At 51.5% G+C, this 10,370-nt stretch overlaps 1 pseudogene; it reads right to left on the minus strand.

Annotated features, from left to right (window-relative positions):
- Positions 1-3,415, minus strand: LOC128064022 (sialic acid-binding Ig-like lectin 14; annotated as a pseudogene).
- Between the last annotated feature and the right edge of the window lie 6,955 nt (positions 3,416-10,370).

Consider the following 10,370-nt stretch of genomic DNA (forward strand, 5'->3'; position numbering starts at 1 on the left):
CTACTGGCCGCCACACCTGCAGAGCCAACACGGTTTCAGGTCAGAGAAGCAGACCCATTTCATTCATTCTGGGCTCTGCCTCAAGGCAGGTGGGATCTTAGTCCCCAGCCCGGGATCGAACCCCTGCCGCCTGCAGGGGAAACCTGGAATCTTAGCTACAGGACCAACATGGAAGTCCCTGGAGAGTCACACAGTTTAGCTGCAGGCAGGACAGGACCGCCCAGCCCCACCGGCAACTCCAGAGAACATTCCCTAGACTTCCCCGCAGGGGGCCAGCTGTGCTCACCTGGTGTAGAAGGTCCAGGTGAGGCCATAGGTGAGGAGGAAGCCAGCCCCCATGAGGGCCCCCCTGATCAGGGTGAGAACCAGGGGCCAGGAGCCCTGCTGCTCCTCAGTCTCACAGCTGCAGGGAGGGGGGCCTTCTGGGGAAGGGAGAGGGGGTGAAGCTCAGTCCCCAGACCCAGCCCTCCCAAAGGCACACACCTGCCCAGGCTGCCCGCCCCCAGCACCTCTCCTGCAACTCACTCTGCACAGAAAGGCTGAAGGAAACTTGCTGGGAGCCCAGTGGGTGCTGAGCTCGGCAGGTGACTTCTCCTCCGTCTCCGACCCCGACACGGGGTATCTCCAGGACCCCGGGGGCTGAGCGCTGGGAGGGACTCAGGGGTTTTCCCTCCCAGAGCCAGCTCAGCGTGGCTGGGGGGTTGCTGTCGGCCACACAGACCAGGCGCAGGAACTGGCCCTCCAGGATGGGCAGTGACGTGCCATTCAGATCTGGGTGGGAGATGCACAGATGAGTGCGTGGAGCCAAGGGCTGTCTCACCCTCACTCTGCTCACTTCCGGATGCAGAAAGACAGCCCCGTGACAAGGACCAAGGATGAGCTCACTGAGGCCGATGAGGCAACAGTCCTGGTGGTCTTTTCAGGCTCCCAGAAGAAATGGGAACTGATCTGAGGATGGAAGGGAGAGAAGTGGGTGGGAAGCTGACGGGAAGATGTGCCAAGAGAGAGACAGCCCGGAAGATGGGGAGAAAGGCACGTGGTCTGCATCGCGGCAGAGAGGACCCGGAGCAACAGAGACAGGATAAGGGTGGGAGAGAGAAGGGAGGGGCAGATGTGCTGGAGCCCTGACAGCAGGGCTGAGAGCGCTGGGCTTTGCGCCAAGGTGACGGGCAAGCAGTAGGAGCCTGTGAGGAGGGGAAGCTTCAGCGTCGGCGCCGACACCCACAGGACCCTGCTGGGGCAAGTGGGGCCTGGACTGCGCATGAGACAGGAGGTGGGGAGGCTGAGGGAGGAAGCTGATCAGTGGCCCAGGGTCCAGGACAAGACTGCAGCTGGCTCTGGGGCCAAGGGCATGGAAAGGGGGAAAGTGATTTGAGCAGTGAAGCTCTGCAGAGTCCCTGAGTCATGGGTGCAGCTGGTGAGAGAGGGAGATGGGTAGAGGGCCATCCAACCACAGTCCGGTTAAGTGGGGTCAGGGTGCAGTTGACAGGCATCAGCAAGAGGTGTTTAAACCTGCAGAACATCTCTGGATGGACAGAGTAGGGACAGGACCAGGGCGGGGAGCAGTCAGGATGCGGGCATGACAACAAGTGGAGACTCAGGATGGGAGGAGTCCACCCAGGAAGGTAGAGAGAGGTTGGAATGGGGTCCAGGGTGGAGCTGTGGGCAATGGGAACATGAATCCCTCTGAAAGATGATGACATCAGAGCTGAAGGAGGGTTCCTGTCATAGGAGTTGATGACAGACAGAAACTTAAAAAAAAAAAAGCAGAAGCTAGAGTAGTCCAAATCACAGACACTAACAGTGGAAAGCTGGTGGCCAGGGGCTGAAGCAGGAGGGGATGGGGACACTGTGTCTGGTGGGTTTGGCGTTCCAGTTCTGCCAGTCGGGAAGAGCTCTGCAGATGGGCTGCACAGCACTGTCAGTGGACCTCACCCTCCTGAGATCTACCCTTAAAAGTGGTGAAGATGGTAACTTTGATCTTCTGTGTGTTTTCTCGCAGTTAAAACTAAAAATTTAAACAGAATAAAAGGGAGCAGGCAAAAGTAATAGTCCATGGATGCGAGACATTGGGGAGAGAGGACAGGTCCAAAGGAATGAGGAACCATCTCATCTCCAAGCCCTGAGCCCTGAGCTGGCAGAGACCTGCTCCCATCACAGCCCCAGAGGAGAGACCATCCTTCCTACCTGTGAAGCTTTCCTGAGATATTCTCGTGGTCACCAACCGTGGAGCATCTGAGAGGAAAACAGGAGAGGCAGGGAGGCATTGGTGCGCCACCCCAGAAGCCACTTGAGAGGATGAGCTTTATTCCCCCAGTCTCATCTGGAAAGGGATGTGGGATGCCACCCACCTCCTGCCAACACCGTCCCCAGGGACCCTGCCACCCCTCCACACTCACAGGAGACGTTGAGCCGGACAGTTCTCTCCAGGGTCACCTGCGATCCCTGGAGTGTCACCGAACAGGTGAGGTTGGTGCCGTGGTCCTGGGGCCTCGGGGTGAAGGTGAGCTCCGAGGAGTGGAGGGTCCCTGGGTCCATCCCGTCAAGGGCATCTCCCGCCCAGGAGAACAGGAGAGGGTGTCGCCCATCACAGGCTAGCAACAGGCTGCAGGTCAACTTTGTGGGGCGGCCAGACTCCAGAGGCTCCAGAAACTGGATGTTGGGTTTCTCTGCTGAGGTTGAGGAGAAGAGAGGGAGATGCCTGGCCCCCGGGGTGTGGGGACCCAGACAAGGACCCTCAGAGGGACCAGTGCCTCATGGCCACAGCTCACCCCCGGTCCTGGGTCTCTCCTGAACCCTAAAACCCCAAGACCTGGGGCAGGGAGGGCTCCTATGTCCTGTTCCTATTCTAATAAGAAGGTCCCCACTCCCCAGGGTCCTCTCCTGGGCCCCCTGTCATACCTGTCACCTGCAAATTCAGCTTCTTCTCTCTGTAACTGTATTTCACATTACGTCCTCTCTCCACTCGCAAGTAGTAGACTCCTGAGTCGGTCAGCCTGGCCTCTTGGATGCTCAGGGAGCAGTCATTGTTGCTTGGGTCCCCGACGAGGCGGAATCGGCCCCGTGTCTCTGGCTTCTCTCGTCTCTTTGGGTCGTTGGTGGCCACAGGATCACTGTGTGGGCCGTCCCCTTCCCGGAACCAATAGATGAGGGGTTCCACAGAGGGATACCAGGGATACCAGTGGTAGGAGAAGGAGCAGGGCACACGGACGTCCATGCACGCCTGCACCGCCACTGATTCCTGCACTTGGAGTTCAAACCCCAGAAGCTCCTGCAGGGACCCTGGGGGACCCAGAGGCTCAGTGGCAGCTTCAGCCCCTCCCCACGCGTGCTCTTCTCCCCCAGCCGTGTCCCCTTCCCCCCACCCCCCTCACTCACCCCCCCACAGCAGGGGCAGCAGCAGCAAGGGCACCATGTCGGCATCCGCCAGCACAGAGGTGGTTCAGATCCCTCTGTTGGGGAGCGAAGCGTCTCGAATATGGGGAGGGAATGAGGAAGCTCCAACAGGAAGCCAGAGGGTGACAGAGAGACAGCTCTTAAGAACCATGGAAGGGGAAGTTAGGTACCATGGACCCGAGGTGGGGGCTTTCTGACTGAGAAATCTCGTTTCCCCATCTCTCCCATTTGCACCTTCAAACTATGAGCCTAAAATGAGGCTGGAGACTCCCACGGCCCCGTCGCTGTCCGCTCTTTCCCAAGGTACCCCGGGTACCGGTGGAGGGTCACCTGGCTAGCTCCCCGGCGATCAGAGCCCCTGGGACGTCCAGGAGCAAATTCATGATCAGGTGTGGAGAGCCCAGGCTGAGCATCCAGGAGATGGAGGGCTGCCCCCGATCCAGGAGAGATGCTGAGATCTCATGGACAAGTGCGTCTAGATCCCCTGAGATACAGTCCCCGCTGTGAGCCTGGAGCCTCCTGACCCCTTGGCATTGGGTCCCCATCCCCATCAGTGCCCTGGTCCCAGGCAGGCTCAGATTCTGGTCCTGATGTTGGCAGTTAAAGCCGACCTGAGCATCCGGGTGTTTGGAATGCAGAAGCTGGGGGCATAGAGTGCCCGGTTGGGAACCCAGACACCTGCCACTTCACCTGCCACCTGTTCAACTTTCCCAGAGTGACTTCGCCTCTCTGTGCCTCAGTTTGCTCATCCGAAAAACAGAGAAACTAGCAGAAATGTGGATTAAATGAGTTCATGTGTGTCACGTGCTTAGGACAGAACCTGGCACTGGTACTTGTTCAGTCAACTAAGGCTCTGGGTACACAGAGCTTCTGCACACTCCCAGGCTCTGTCTAGGGGGACAGAGAGCAGAGCAGGGCCAGCCCCACACCCCACCTCTCCTACCTTCGGGGGTTACCTGGTCATTAGCAGGGAGGGCAGAAGCATCGCTAGGCTGGAAGGTCAAGACCCTGCCCTTGAGACAGACTGGGAACTAGGACCCTTTATGGCAGTGCTTGTACCTGGACAAACGTCTCCCAGAGTGACAAACTAAAAGAAGCTATAAGGGACTAAAAATAACTCCATGCATCTGCAGTTGGTGCAAATCATGAGCAATAAGATACAAAAAGACCAAAACCTAATTGCTCCTTCTGCTGTGTAGGGAGCAAAAACAGGGTTCTGGGCCGGATCCCTGCACACAGTGCCACAGAGGCATGGGCAGACCACCTAAACCACGCCTCTGGCCCCACCCACTGATCCACCCACCCTCATCCCATTAAAGGGACCAGCTCACCCCACCTCGGAGTCCCAATAAAGCCTGCCCTGAATTTCTTCTCTGGCCTCTCATCCATTTCCTTTGATTAGAGAGCTCAAGGACACAGTGCCGTAACACCCTGTGATTATGCCATTCTCTTACCCCACGCTCTGATTCATCTGTCAGAGGCAGGAACACAGGTAAGATCCGTTTTTATCCGGAAGGAAGTTGCATCTAGAAGCCACAACCTGTAGAAAGAAGGACCATGATTTTGAACAGAAAAGGAAATTTTCCTGTAACCTTGTTACTGAAAACAAGTTGGCCTGTCTGAGGAACAGTCAAGTGTTGGAGTTTGAAGGGAGAAAGGTTTGCTGCAGGGCCATGGAAGGAGATAGGTGGCTTCTGATAAAAAAACCCCTGAAATCCACAAAGCGTTTCAGCAAAGCATTTTTAAAGGCCAAGTGAAGGAGGGTTGCCCAGGGTGTGTGATCAGCTCGTGCACAATTCTTTGATTGATTGATGGTGATCAATACTTAGGTGTCAGAAGGTCTGGGGGCTACTTGCTCCCGATCTTCAAGTAGTTAATTTCTTCACTTTGGTGGCAGTTTTTAGCATCTGAAAAAGCTTAGGAACCCGGGAAGACACCCTGGAGGGGGAAATGGCAACCCAGTCCAGTATTGCCTGGAGAATCCCATGGACAGAGGAGCCTGGTGGGCTACAGTCCATCAGGTTGCCATGAGTTGGACGTGACGGAGTGACTTAGCACTCATGCACGCATGGATGAGAGCCTGCTGTCTGGGTACTTCAGAGAGGGGCTAGAGCAGAGGGTGTGGGCGAGGGTCTCTCCCAGGAAGGCCCCACAGGGTGCTGCTCAGTCGCCAACATCTCTAGGGAAGGAAGAGGGCGGGGCTGCTCTTCATTGCAGTGTGTGGGCTTCTCATTGCTGTGGCTTCTCTCTTGTGGTTCAGCACAGGCTCGAGAGTCGGGACTCAGTAGTTGTGGCACATGGGCTTAGTTGCTCCTCCTCGTGTGGGATCTTCCCAGACCAGAGATCGAACCCGTGTGCCTTGCGTTTCAAGGGGAATTCTTAACCACTGGACCACCAGGGAAGCCTACCCCCTGTTGTGTGTTTTTTCTTTCTTTTTTTTTTTAAGGAGCTTGGTGACATTGACCAAGTTCCAAAGCCCTCAGTATCTGAAGCCATTGTGTCCCTGTGTGTGCATTTAGTCACTCGGTCGTATTCGACCCTTTGGACAGTAGCCCACCAGGCTTCTCTGTGCAGGGGATTTTTTAAACAAAAAGACTACATATACACGGCGGAATACTGCTCAGTCATGAAAAGGAAGGCATTTGAGTCAGTTCTAATGAGGTGGATGAACCTAGAGCCTATTATACAGAGTGAAGTAAGTCAGACAGAGGAAAACAAATGTCATATATTAACATATAGATATGGAACCTGGAAGGAGGGTATATGAATGTATTCACAGGGCAGCATTGGAGATGCAGAAATAGAGAACAGATTTACGGACACGGGCCAGGGGAGGAAGGAGAGGGTGAGACGAACTGGAGAGAGTAGCATGGACGCATGTACACTAACATATGCAAAATAGATAGCCAATGGGAATTTGCTGTATGACTCAGGGAGCTCACACTGGGGCTCTGGAACAACCTAGAGGGGTGGGGAGGGGTGGGAGGGAGGAGGGAGGTTCAAGAGGGAGGGGACATATGTACACCTACGGCTGACTCATGTTGATGTATGGCAGAAATGAAACCAATCATGTAAAGCAATCATCCTTTAATAAAAATAAATAAATTGTATTTATTTTAAATAGAGTTTTAAAAGGAAAAAAGAATACTGCAATGGGTTGCCACTTCCTACTCCAGAGGATCTTCCTGACCCAGGGGTCAGACCGGAGTCTTCTGTGTCTCCTGCCTGGCAGGTGGTATCTTTACCCGCTGAGCCCTCAGGAAGCCCAAAGCCCGTATACTTCACAGATCTGCAAATTAAGTGAGTCAACACTCTGCTTTGTTTTGTTTTCCCCATCAGGTCAACTAGAGCTGGAATGATCTCGCATGTGCCTAACATAACCTTGCCCCTCACCGCCAGGCCCGCACACCCATACCTATGAGTACCAACTGCCCCTCACCTCCCCACAAGACTTGCCTTCAATTTCGCAGCTCACAACCTTTCCGTGGACTTCTGGGAAACGTGCCGACATGTGTTCATGTTTCTTAGCAAGTCCTTCTCTGATGCCCATGAATATACAGTAAAAGTGACCGAAATCTGCTGTAGAAAGAAATAAGGGCCAGTGTCTTAGTCAGTTCAGGCTGTCATAATGAAATACCAAATCTGGGAGGCTTAAACCAAAAGGAATTTATTTCTCACAGTCCTGGAGGCTGAAAAGTCCAAGATCAAGGGGCTGGCTGATTCAGTTCCCTGGTGAGGAGGCGTTTCCTGGCTTGCAGACAGCCACCCTTTCATTGTGTCCTCCCGTAGGGGATCGAGAGAGCGCGCCCTGAAACAACCAACAAAAATCTTAACAAGCTGACGTGTTTCTCTCCACCTTGATTCAGCACCTTGAGAAAGGAGAAGAAACCGAAGCTCAAGAGCTCCTTCTGCTGGACACAGTGAACTTAGCACTTTCAACATATTTCAGTCCATGTAAGGAGAAAGATATGGCAGCTCACTCCAGTATTCTTGCCTGGAGAATCCCGGGGACGGCAAAGCCTGGTGGGCTGCCGCCTCTGGGGTCACACAGAGTCGAACACGACTGAAGCGACTTAGCTGCAGCAGCAGCAGTCATGTATGGATGTCAGAGTTGGATCATAAAGAAGGCTGAACACTGAAGAACTGATGCTTTCCAACTGTGGTGCTGGAGAAGACTCTTGAGAATACCTTGGGCTGCAAGGAGATCAAACCAGTCAATCCTAAAGGCAATCAATCCTGAATATTCATTGGAAGGACTGATGCTGAAGCTGAAGCTCCAGTACTCTGGCCACCTGATGCAAAGAGCCGACACATTGAAAAAGACCCTGATGCTGGGAAAGATTGAGGGCAGGAGGAGAAGGGGACGACAGGGGACGATATGGTTGGATGCCATCACCAACTTGATGGACATGAATTTGAGCAAGCTCCAGGAGATGATGAGGGACAGGAAAGCCTGCCATGATGCAGCCCATGGGGTTACAAAAAGTCAGACATTACTGGGTGACCGAACAACAACAAAGTTTAGGAAAACCATGTTCTCAATGTGCAGATGGGCAAGGTCCAGCCTCCAACAAAAATAAAATATATCCCCCCCCACACACACACACAAATAACATAGCAAGAGACTTCTGGTTTCAGTCCTAACGTTCAAATTGCTTGAAAGTTGTCACTTCTATTCCTACAAGGAGAAAAGTGTGAAAAAACTGGGGGATCAGTTACTTTTCTTAGACTGACCAGAGAACTGAGATCACAGAGCAAGGCATCATCCTAAAATCTAGACACTGGAAAATCCAGGAAGCTACAGCTGAGATCTTTTTCTTCACTTTCTGCTCAGTTTTGCTGTGAACCTAAAACTGCTCTGAAAACTTGTCCATTACAATAGCACCACTACTACAGTCTAAGGAGACAAACCAAGAATCATAACAAGACTCTGACATGACCCAGATGTTGGAATTATCACACAGGGAACTTAAAATAGCCATGATTACTGCATTAAGGGACATCCCTCGTGGCTCAGTGGTAAAGAATCCGCCTGCCAATGCAAGAGACTCATCCCTGGGTATGGAAGATCCTCCACAGAAGAAAAGCCACACACTCTGGTATTCTTGCCTGGTAAATCCCATGGACAGAGGAGCCCAGCGGGCTACAATTCATGGGGTCGCAGAAGAGTCGGACACGGCTTAGCAACTAAACAACTATGTTAAAGGTTCTAAAAGAAAAAGTAGAGAACATGCAAAAACAGACGGGAATGTTGCAGAGAGATGGAAGCTCAAAGACAGAATCAAAATGAAATGCTAGAAATCAAAACCAAGGTAACAGAAATGAAGAACTAACTCCTCTCCTCAACACTGAGATGAGACCAGGAGAGAAAAGCCCTCAGCAACTATGGTCCTGGGCTTGAGGAAGTATTGACTTTTAAAAAATATTGAATATTCTAATTCCTGAATGTGATATATCTCTTCTTTAGGGCTTCTTTAATTTCTCTCTGCAATATTTTCCAGTTTTCAGTGTAGAGGTCTTGAAACTATTTTACTAGTTTCTTAGTTTTAGAAACACGGTGGGAGTTTTATGGGTTTTTTTTTAAGCATTGTACTTTAAATTTAATTTTCTGCTATTGTTAATGCGGACATACAAGTTATTTCTGTATACTGATTTTGGATAAGCTCTTCTGTTAAATTACATACTAATCCCAATAGTTTGCTTGTATATTTTGTTTTCTCTGTACACGATCTCACCATTGGAAACAATGAGGTTTTACTTCTCCCTTTCCAATCACTATGCCTTTTATTCTTTTCATCTTTCCCTGCACGCTCTAGTAATTTCATTACAATGTTGAGTCAAAGTGGTTGTGAAGGATATCCTTGTCTTTTCCTTGACCTCAGGTGGAAGTATTCAGTATTTCACTATTTAGTATAACTGAAAGCCCATGCTACATAAGTACAGAGAATCCAGGGCTACTCACCAAAAAAAAAAAAAAAAAAAATCTAGATCATAAATTGTATTGAGTTTACATACAGGATTTTCTTAACATTTATTTATTGATTTGGCTGCATCAGTTGCGACACTTGGATAATGCAGGAATTTTCCTTGTGGCATGCGGGCTTAGTTGCCCTGCAGCGTGTGTGTGGGATCTTAACTCTTCAACCAGGGACTGAAGTTCCCTGATCAGGGATAGAACTCAAGTTCCCTGAATTGCAAGGCAGATTCTTAACCACTGGACCACCAGGGAAGTCCCTTTGTTGTTGTTCAGTCACGAAGTTGTGTCCGACTCAGTGACCCCATGGACTGCAGCAAGCCAGGTCTCCCGCGCCCTAGTATCTCCTGGAGTTGGCTCAAACTCATGTTCATTGAGTCGGTGAGGCTCCAACCATCTCATCCTCTGCTGCCCCCTTGTCCTGCCCTCAGTCTTTCTCAGCATGAGGGTCTTTTCCAGTGATTCGGCTCTTCGCATCAGGTCGCCAAAGTATTGGAGCTTCAGCATCAGTCCTTCCAATGAATATTCAGGGTTGACATATGCTTTTAAAACATTTTAAATTTATCTGTCACAGTTTAACATCTGGACACATCTCACAACACTCTGAATGGCTAACTTCTCTTGAAAACGTTGACTCTCTGGCATTCCCACGTGGCAGACATCAGCTGGGCTGCCAAAGAGCTGTCCGCCTTCATTCTGCCACATTCTCCCAGCGAGCGCTAGGTCTCTCCTGCTCAGGCCAAGGTTCAGGTACCATTTGTCAGTACACTTGCCCTGTTGTTCTTCCTACCCCAGGCCTCCTGCAGTCATTTTTATACCTGCTTTGCTACCGTGGGGACTTAATTTTGCATCTCCCGGAAAAATAGATACACTGACTCATCCAACAAAAATCCCTCCAGCCACCGGCTTACTTTCTAACTTCCTTTCTCAGGAGGGAATTTGCTCGAGCTGAGGCACGAAGACAAAGTCCAAGACTGCCCCCTGCTGGACGATGTGCACT

Source organism: Budorcas taxicolor, chromosome 18 (assembly GCF_023091745.1).
Source record: "Budorcas taxicolor isolate Tak-1 chromosome 18, Takin1.1, whole genome shotgun sequence".
In the NCBI taxonomy this organism is placed as follows: Eukaryota; Metazoa; Chordata; class Mammalia; order Artiodactyla; family Bovidae; genus Budorcas; species Budorcas taxicolor.